Source organism: Passer domesticus, chromosome 6, assembly GCF_036417665.1.
Source record: "Passer domesticus isolate bPasDom1 chromosome 6, bPasDom1.hap1, whole genome shotgun sequence".
Lineage (NCBI taxonomy): Eukaryota > Metazoa > Chordata > Aves > Passeriformes > Passeridae > Passer > Passer domesticus.
Genome location: NC_087479.1, coordinates 8,507,423 through 8,516,261, shown reverse-complemented (window position 1 = coordinate 8,516,261; position 8,839 = coordinate 8,507,423). Strand labels below are relative to the sequence as shown.

Below are 8,839 nucleotides of genomic sequence, written 5' to 3'. Positions count from 1 at the left end.
TTGTTGCTTTCCCTCTCTTCTGCAGTTTCAGGACCAAGAACATTTCTTTATCTGAAATTTAATATCTCCACAGAGTGCTTGGATCGCACCGGTCGTTGTATTTAGTAATGCACTGCTGAGGGAGCAGGCTTTGCAGTCCAAAGCACATTTAGCAAAGTACAGAAATGTGGGGAGAGGAGGAAAATCCCTGAAGGCATCGCTTGTACAACTATGCAGAATAAAAATTTTCGCCACTTCAATAAAGTATACACAAATAGTTTACAGTCTCTCTTCAACACTAGCTGCTCTACCGTGGTTTCTAAATAGAATATGATTAATGTTAAAAATAATCCAATATATGAATTCTGTCTTCTGGATTGTTTTTAGCAGGTCAAAGGCCATTATTGCAGTAATTGAATAATCCCACAGCCCTTTGCTCCAGACATTCACTATGGAAACTAAGCAGTGAGGACTGGCTATTCTATTTTCCAGTCATCCAGACAGCATTTTAATGGGAAAGAAAAATCTGATGCAGTTAAAAGCCCCTCTAAAAGCAGATTATGGGGAAAAAATAGATGCTCAGATGAGATGCGGGCTGATGATTCACTTCAAAATACTGTAATTGTTAAAGACACTGATAATCACTTTGGCAGGAATGCAAAGACATATAAATGCTTTTTTACCCTGTGTTCTCTAGATTGAGAGACAAGGGGGAGGGCTGTTTTCTTTCCATGAGATCAGTGAAAAGCACATATTTCTAAAGCAGAAATCAGTGTTTGTTCTGAGAGTGTTTTAAGACTCAGATGAAAAATACTCTGCTGTTAGAAATGTTGCATGTCATATTTAGACAACAGTGTTTATTAATTATAGGATAGAATCATCTAATGACTCCAGCTGAGATTGTGACATTGTGTACCAGGTATTATATACACATCATACAGTGAGGTGTAAAAACAGCCTGGGACACCTCAAACCTAAGTAGACTTGTAACTGAACACTGCTTGTTTCACCTGTTTTTACATCCTTGCAAATCCATTGACCCCAGCTGAGGTGCTCTTGATGCTCAAGAGGGAGGGAGAAAAACCATAGGCAAATTTTGTTATTCTCATTTTTTTCTGAGGGCAGGGAAAAGATAGCTTATTTGTCTGAAGACACAGGAGGAATCTATGGAAAAGGTGGCATTGACTCTGGAGAGTGTCCAGGATGCATAAGACTGTTTTCCTCCTATAAGAAATGCCCTAAGCTCATTCCAAGATGAGTGAGAGTTAGCCAGAAACACCAGGTGCTGTTTGGTGGTGAGTCTCCATCACTTCTCCTCCATCCCCCTGGAGTTTTCACTTGTGTCACATCCCCTGTGGTCCTTTCACAACCACCACAGAAGACTCTGTAGATCTTGGGAGATCCAGGGAAAGCAAGTGCAAACTGAAAAGCAGATGTCAGGCACGATCCAAACCTTTGACCACACAGGGCTGCCAGTGTGGCACTCGCCAGGCTGGTGACTGAGCCAGCCAGGCTTGGCTGCTAAAAACATCCTGGCATCTGGCTGCAGAACTTAACCTTTAGAAGCCCAGCAGCTGCTCCCCAGGCCCTCTGAGAGGCCAAGCAGTCAGCATTTCAGGTCCAAGATTTGAAGCATTGCAGATTCATTTTTTTATGCATCTTCAATAACCTTAAAAAAGCTAAAGGTCTGCTAAAGGTGCAGCTGCATTACCGGGAGAGAGCCATTTAAGATCTGGCACAGGGAAAAGCACATATTCAAAAGACAAGCCTATCAGTCTTTAATGAGGTTATATGGGGACTGAGTGGTCATCTCATCATTGAGTAATCCTTAATGCAACGTGCTCTGAATCTATAATTAAAGCAGCTTCCACCTTTATCTCGCATGCTAAATCTTGATTTCTCCCAGTTCTTGCAAAACTTCTCTCTGTCTTAAAGGTACACCTGTTGTGTCCATGAGCCCTGGGAGGACTCATCTGGAGCAGCCCAGTGGCACTGTGAAGGGCTCACTTGGAGCTGAGAAAGAGAAACTCCAAGGTGATGTTCCCTACTGAAGGAGTTTCAACAAAATCTACCAGGTTTTAACAGAACAAAACACTTTTATAGATTGTTATGACCCTCTGTCTCTTGCTGCCGTATGGCTCCTGCTTGCTCACACTCTTTCTCTATGGAGAAAATCTTATCTGCTTCTTCTAGAAAAAATCCTCTCTCAATCAGAGGCTCTTCAGATCTCCCAGGAGGCTCCTTGCCTTCTCCCCCAGTGAAGTCACTCCTACCATTGCAAAACTCTCCACCAGCACCTGTTGCTGGAAAAAAGCAACTCAGGGCAAAATTAATTACCTATATTGCTAGAAATTACAGCTTGGAAGCACTCACTCAGGCTTAATGGCTGCCAAGATACCCTCAGGGGTAAGAGAAAGAAGGAACCTTTAGGTCCTGAAGGGAAAATTCTTACAGAGCAAAGTTGCCAGACCAAGCCCTCTGCCTCTTTCTCGGGTGACTGTGAAATTGTTCTGAAAGCACAATAAAGAACATTGTCAGATAATTGCCCTGTGGTCCAGGCACTGACCAGCAATTTGGCATTTTCTATCAGTTCCTTACTTTATCCCAGGTTTCCTGTGTGATCTTCAGCAAGTTGCTCAGACTAAAGTTCCTTTTGCACCTGCATGGACCCAGTTCCCACTGAATTAGGTCAGCGTCTGCCAAGGACCTTGCAGCAGTGCAGCTCAGCCCCAAGGCCCAGCCTGTGCAGTCCTGCCTTCCTCCTGGTGACTTTCTTGCTTATTTAGGTACACTGGGACTGGGTGGCACACACAGTTTTCTCTGCAGCATCCACAGCTGAGAGTTCCAGCTTTGATTTGGGGCTCTAACACACCTTCAGCCACAACACAGTAGAAATAAACTGCAGGTGGGGGCAGAGCTCTCGTGTCTACACGAGAAGTGCAGGGACTTCTTTATCTCCTTGCAGCACATAACCTAAATCAGCACCAGTTTTCCCCCAGCTACTGAGCTGGGGATGTGCACCAGGCACAGTTTCCACAGAGCAGTAATTTATTCAATCACACGGCAAAGAGCAATGGGGATTGCTGGCTCAGCACAAAGAGACAAACGTGTCAGGAGCTTCTCCTGAAGGAACAGCAACCTTCAGGCTGTGACTGTGGGAGCTGTGCTGTCTTTATTGAGAGCTCAGACCTGGTGTGATTTCACAGCACCTCTTGTACACAAAATGAGAGGCATGTGAAGGCAGGTGGGCTGAGGGCATCTTTCTAAACATGGCAGGTGTTCTCCAAATAACTTGTGAGAGCTGCAGCCAAGCCCAGCTGAGCTCTCTCTGCCTGCTCTTGGAGAAGGCTTTTTGTGCACTGCTGCTGCCCAGATCCTTCAGGTGACACCCAGAAAGTGGGAAGGGCTCAGCCCTGGAGCCTGGGTGGTACAAACCACAGACCTTTCATTTCAGAGTGAGACCTCAGCATGGCCATCCTCCTGTGCTCGCTGTGCCCAATTTCTGCACAAATCCCAGGCTTGCAAAGCTGGAGGAGCATTGTGGTGGGGTCTGGGCTTAGAAAACCCACTGCTGAGGGGACATTTAGGGGGTGACTGCAAAAAGGGAGTCCCACAGTCTGTTAGCACTGACTGTGGCCCTTCACAGGCTTGCTGGGGAGGGGTTGGAAGGGAAGATGAACACTGGAGGATGGGATTTGATGAAGGTGCCCACTGGAGGATGGGGTTTGATGAACTTGCCAGAGCAATTAAAAAAAAAAAAAGAAAAAAAAGTTGAACATTTTAAGCAAAAGTTGCATTCTGACTGAAATTAATGGAAATTAGGCATTAAACAGATAAATCCATTTCTGGTTCTAACCCTAATTTTTGTCATACATCCAGTGCCCTGTTAGGGAGAAAAACTCATTCAATGTCACAGTGCCTCTGAAACAGAGGTGACTGATGTGTTGGTAAATTGGAAATGCAACTCACTCCATCTTCAGCCTGAGAACTGTGTCCTGCATCTGACATTGCTTCATTATGTTAATGTTTTTCCTTTTCTTTTTTGGAGACCATGTTCCCAGACAATCTGAGTCACAAATAAATCAACCTGTCTCACATGTCACTTCAGTTTCTTCTTATTAAATTGAACAACTACTGGTAGTTAAAGTTTTAGGAAAGAGGTTTCAAATTAATGCAAAGCTTGAACTAGTCTTATACTGCAAACCAGTGGGAAAGAGTAAAGCTCCCTCTGACTGGCGGCCAACAGCCACTTAAATTAAGGAAGAATCAAACCTTTTGCCAGTTTCACAAAATGTCAACACATCTGTCTGAATTTTGAATTAGTAATGCTGAGCTTAAGCAGAAAAAAACAGACAAAAAATAGACAAAACCAGATCTGGATCTCCAGGTTAGATACAGAGAACTGAACTCTGTTACTTCTACCTTTATGTAATTGTCAAACCAATGCTGAAATGCACCTCTGCTTAAATAACTTAAATGCTCAGTAAAGTACTAACAACCCTGGAATTCCTTGATACTTTTTCTTCAACTTAGGCTTTTTTTTGTTAGTTTGCTTATACTAGAACTCCATCTTGAAATTAATTGCATTTTTGCTCTATACTGAGCAAACTCGCAGTCTTCTGCCTTACTGGGAACTGTTGTGTATGTTGTCTCAAGTAATGAAATAAAATTAATACCAGTTTTAATTCTAATTTAATTATTATGTATATGCAAATTTTATATCTATATATATCTATATAATTTGATTTTAATTTCATTATAATAGCCATTACCAGCCCTGTAGGTGACACATACTATGAGTAGGCTTCAAAGCATTTCACAAAGGGAATAAACATGTAATTAGCACTGCTGTACAGATAGGGAAACTGAGTCAGGAGCTGTCTTGGCCAGAAGAAGGCAAAAAGTTAGCACCAGGTACTGGACCTCAGTCCTCTGGGCCCAGCTCCATGCCCAGGCTTGGTCAGATGCTCTGGTATCTTTCTGAGAGCAGGGGCTAAGCTGGGTATTTAGGAGCTGTAATTCCTTTTTCCAAGCCCTGCTTCTTCCCTGCAAAATCCTAGACAACATCCACCTCCAAAAGAAATGCCATTAGGCAATACATGCTAATTATTGTTGTGGCAACACTTTCTGTCTCTGGCAGTCAGTCAGACAAGAGGTTGCCATGGAAGGCTTGTACACCTTTAGCCACTTCTCTAGCTGTAAAACAACACCTCTGGAGTGACTGTCCCTCCTGAGACCTCTTCCCCTGCCCAAACCAATGTCCCATTTGTGATCTGGGGCATTCTGAGATCCCTCCTGGCCACTTTTGCAGCTGCTGCTCAGCCCTGCAGACAGACACGGCCAGGGCTCACCCTGTACTTTGCCAGGCCATCATACCAAAGAGATAAGCAGATCTGGATTGCTGCAAGACATGAGGGGGTGAGGAATTAATCCTTGCTTAATTTGCTGCTAATAACTCCCTAGCTGTAACACACTCCACAGCCAGCACTCCTCTGTACAGTTTCAGACCCTAAGAAAACAGAAATACATGCCTAAACCACAGTGTGATCCAAAAGGTATAAAAAAGAGATGTGTTTATTAGGAAAAGGAAGATGTAAAAGAAGGGATTGTAATGAATAACTGAGTGCATATATATATATGTGTATACCTGTATGTATGTATATATAAATATCATATAAAAGAGATAGAGAGCTTGACTGTGTCAGTCTTTTCTAACCTAATTGGTTTTGTGATTGCTGACTTGAAAATTGTTGTTGATGATTTCAGTCATCATAATACTCACAAAAAATAAATACAAAAAAAAACCCAAAAAAAAAAACAACCCCAAAAAAACCCCACCCAAAACACTGAAATACTATTTTTTCCCCTGTATTCTTTAAAAAAAGTCACTTTTTTCCCCATGTATTGGTGAGATGACATGGCATTCTCTGGAAGAAAGTAGAGTGAGACATAGTTCAAACAAATTAAAAAGGAATGAGAGAAGTATGGAGTACAGATATGTCTGAATGAGTCATGCATACACTGTCAGGAGAGATGAAGTTACAAAGAGAAGTTGGCATGTTTGTGAAATTTCCTGCCCAGATTGTGCCAACAGAACTCACATATGGGCTTTTGAAACTGCAATAACCCTCGTGTGTCCATGCCAGAGGCTTTTGTCCGTGCACCAGTCCCTGCAGCTTGGAACAATCCTGCTGGTCCCGGGCCAGGGGGAGCGTGGCTGCAGACTCTCAGCAGGCAATGTGTGAAATGTGCCCTGGGACTTCAAAGTGATTTTTGTTATTCTGGGGAGGTGAGAATTGAGGAAAAGGTGTTTCATACTGTTTTGTTTAAAGACCTACAGCAATGAGGAGTGCACTGTAGTGTAGGATCCCTGCACTGGAATCCTGGCTTGCTGGGTAACTTTGGACAAGACCTTTAACAGTCTCAGCTTCCCCTTCATGGAAAGGATACTGTCCTGGCATCTTTCATGGAGCACTCCCAGATCCACTGATGAAAAAGACACTGATGTTGCTATTACCTTCCTTCAGCATTTCTGAGTATGTGCCATGGGAGGGTCATGTCCAGCAGACAGCAGGCTCTGATCCACGTTGAGAATATCTAAGTGTGGCAGCAAGAATGAAATAAAATAGGAAATTATCACACCTACCTCATAGCCAACGTGCCTGGAAGTGGGAGGGTGAGTGAAGCACACTGGGCAGTCATGACCCCGTGCAGGAAGCCTCCCTGTGCTCCACTCAGAGCCCCACTCTGCCCAGGAACAGCTCCGCAGCTCCCTCAGCTTTCCCTGTGCTCCTGCCCACAGGCTCCTTGGTTCTCACCAAAGAGATCCGGGACTTCCTTCTCCTGGAGCTCTGCTGTTGCCTAATTGTGATGAAAAGTTGAAAGAGGTTGGCTTGTGCACTCACCTCATCCAAGGGCACAGGAACCATGGAATCATGGAAGTTGGAAAAGACCTCTAGGATGGAGGTAAAGGGAGGAAAGCATGTGAGAAGCACAGCACAGACCAGCAAGAGTGAGGAATGGCACGTGGGTCTGGATTAATGGATTAATGGAAGAGCTACCATTGGAGATGATGCTCCTGGGGGAAGGGCTGGCATGGAAAATGGCACAGGGCAAGGCCAGGGTGAAGGACACAGGCAGCACACCTGGCACACATGAGGGAGTGAGGGAAAATATGGCCTGGAGGCAAGAGAAAAGTCCAGAGAGAGGGTGAAGAATTGTGACAGGATAAGAGCAAGAGTGCTCACGGGTATTCAGAAGAGAAAATATCCTTGGGATAATATTACATAATTTAATTTGTCTGAACATTACATCACATCATTTCTGACTTGCTTTCACTGTAGCAATTACTGACAAACTCAACACACAGAAATACACAAATGAGCAGCCTACCTAGACCTGTAGGATGCAGCCCAGGAGCAATTCCCTCTTGCAGGCAGCCCTGGGTGGGTGGGCTCTGCCTTTTGTCCTCACCCCTGGGACCAAGTGGACTGCTGGCTGTGCTGGCCAACTCTCATCCTTGCTGCTGGGTGCTGCTTCCAGCCCAGGCTCACTGTTTACAGCAGTGAGGACACCCTCTTTTCCAGTGGCAGGGGAACTGGCAAGGAGGGACATCCAGGGGGTGGGCTGTGCCCTCAGGAAAGGTCTGAGTCTCCTGAGACTGGATGAGGGAAGATACAGAGACCCCTGGAAAGTTCCACAAGGCTCAGAGGCTCATTGTGAAACTTTTGTTTCTTGGAGCTGGGAAAAAAAAAGACAGAGATAAACAAAATTAATACTAATGTTTTTCTCAAACTACAACTTTCAGGGTCAGGACAGCAGGTCAGAAACTCCTTCCTCTTGCACAACCCTTTCTCAGCTCTCTGCCCACCCTAAGATCATTCCATAAATCTCTTGAGGAATACTCCACAGGTGTAAATACCTTAACTCCCTTGGCTTTGGGTGGAGATGGGGGTATTGCTGATTTGAGCCAGCTGAGGCTCTAGTCTCTCTGAGCCCAGAATAGTTTGATCTGAGAATAAAATGCCATCCCAAACACGAGTGCACCTCAGGAGCAGCCTAACAGCTGAATGATGTCTTGCAAAATCTGATTTGCAGCAGTTACATCACCTGCATTTGTTATTCTTCATCCCTTTCTAAAGTCTGAGTTCCAGGATGTCTCTGTTCCACTGCTAGCTGATGGGAAGCCTGTGTATCTCAGTGAGATGTTATTCATTCCAAGTGAATACACTTGTTAGCTTTTCTAATTACCCTCCTCATGTTCTCACATAAAAATGACTCAAAAAAATTTGTATTTCCTGGAACAGTCATTGACAGCATGTTTACCATCTTTAATTGATCACCCATCACAGACTCCTTCTCTGCCATAACCACTCAATATTTCAGGGCCAGGCCAAGAACTCGCATTAAGTGGAGAATATTTGCACAGTGTGTCTCCAAGACAAGAGGAGCACTTTGAAAGGTGAAATGCTGGGGTTTGCAGCAGTCCCAGTCTTGGCTGGAGGCTGAGATGCTGCAGGCAGGAGTGTGGGACACTGCAGCAGGCTCAGGACTGCTGGCTCAGCAAGGCTTTGGGTCTGGAAGCTGGGGGAAATGGGAGCAGTCCTAGTTAGAAGGTGATTATAACAACTTACATTTGCCTTCCCACCCAGCACTCTCCTAGGAAATTTTTGAGTCTCCAGTAAAACCATGTTTCAACAAAATAATAGAATGGTCCTTTATTTATTTGTTTCCTCTCCAAGTTCCATCAGTGCCAGATTGGAGGACTGGGGATGGAAAAGCAGAGGAGGAAGAACAGCCACACAAAATCTAAACAAGTGAAGAATGTGAAACACCAGGAAATGTTTCATTCTGCATCAAA

At 44.4% G+C, this 8,839-nt stretch overlaps 1 long non-coding RNA gene across 1 annotated transcript; it reads right to left on the bottom strand.

The window, feature by feature from the left end:
* Positions 1 to 5,829: 5,829 nt before the first annotated feature.
* Positions 5,830 to 6,988, bottom strand: LOC135302051 (uncharacterized). The gene is made up of 3 exons (XR_010363734.1): positions 6,885 to 6,988; positions 6,430 to 6,576; positions 5,830 to 6,260 (listed from the first exon to the last, which is right to left on the bottom strand). It is a non-coding gene; the product is annotated as an uncharacterized LOC135302051 (long non-coding RNA).
* Positions 6,989 to 8,839: the final 1,851 nt, after the last annotated feature.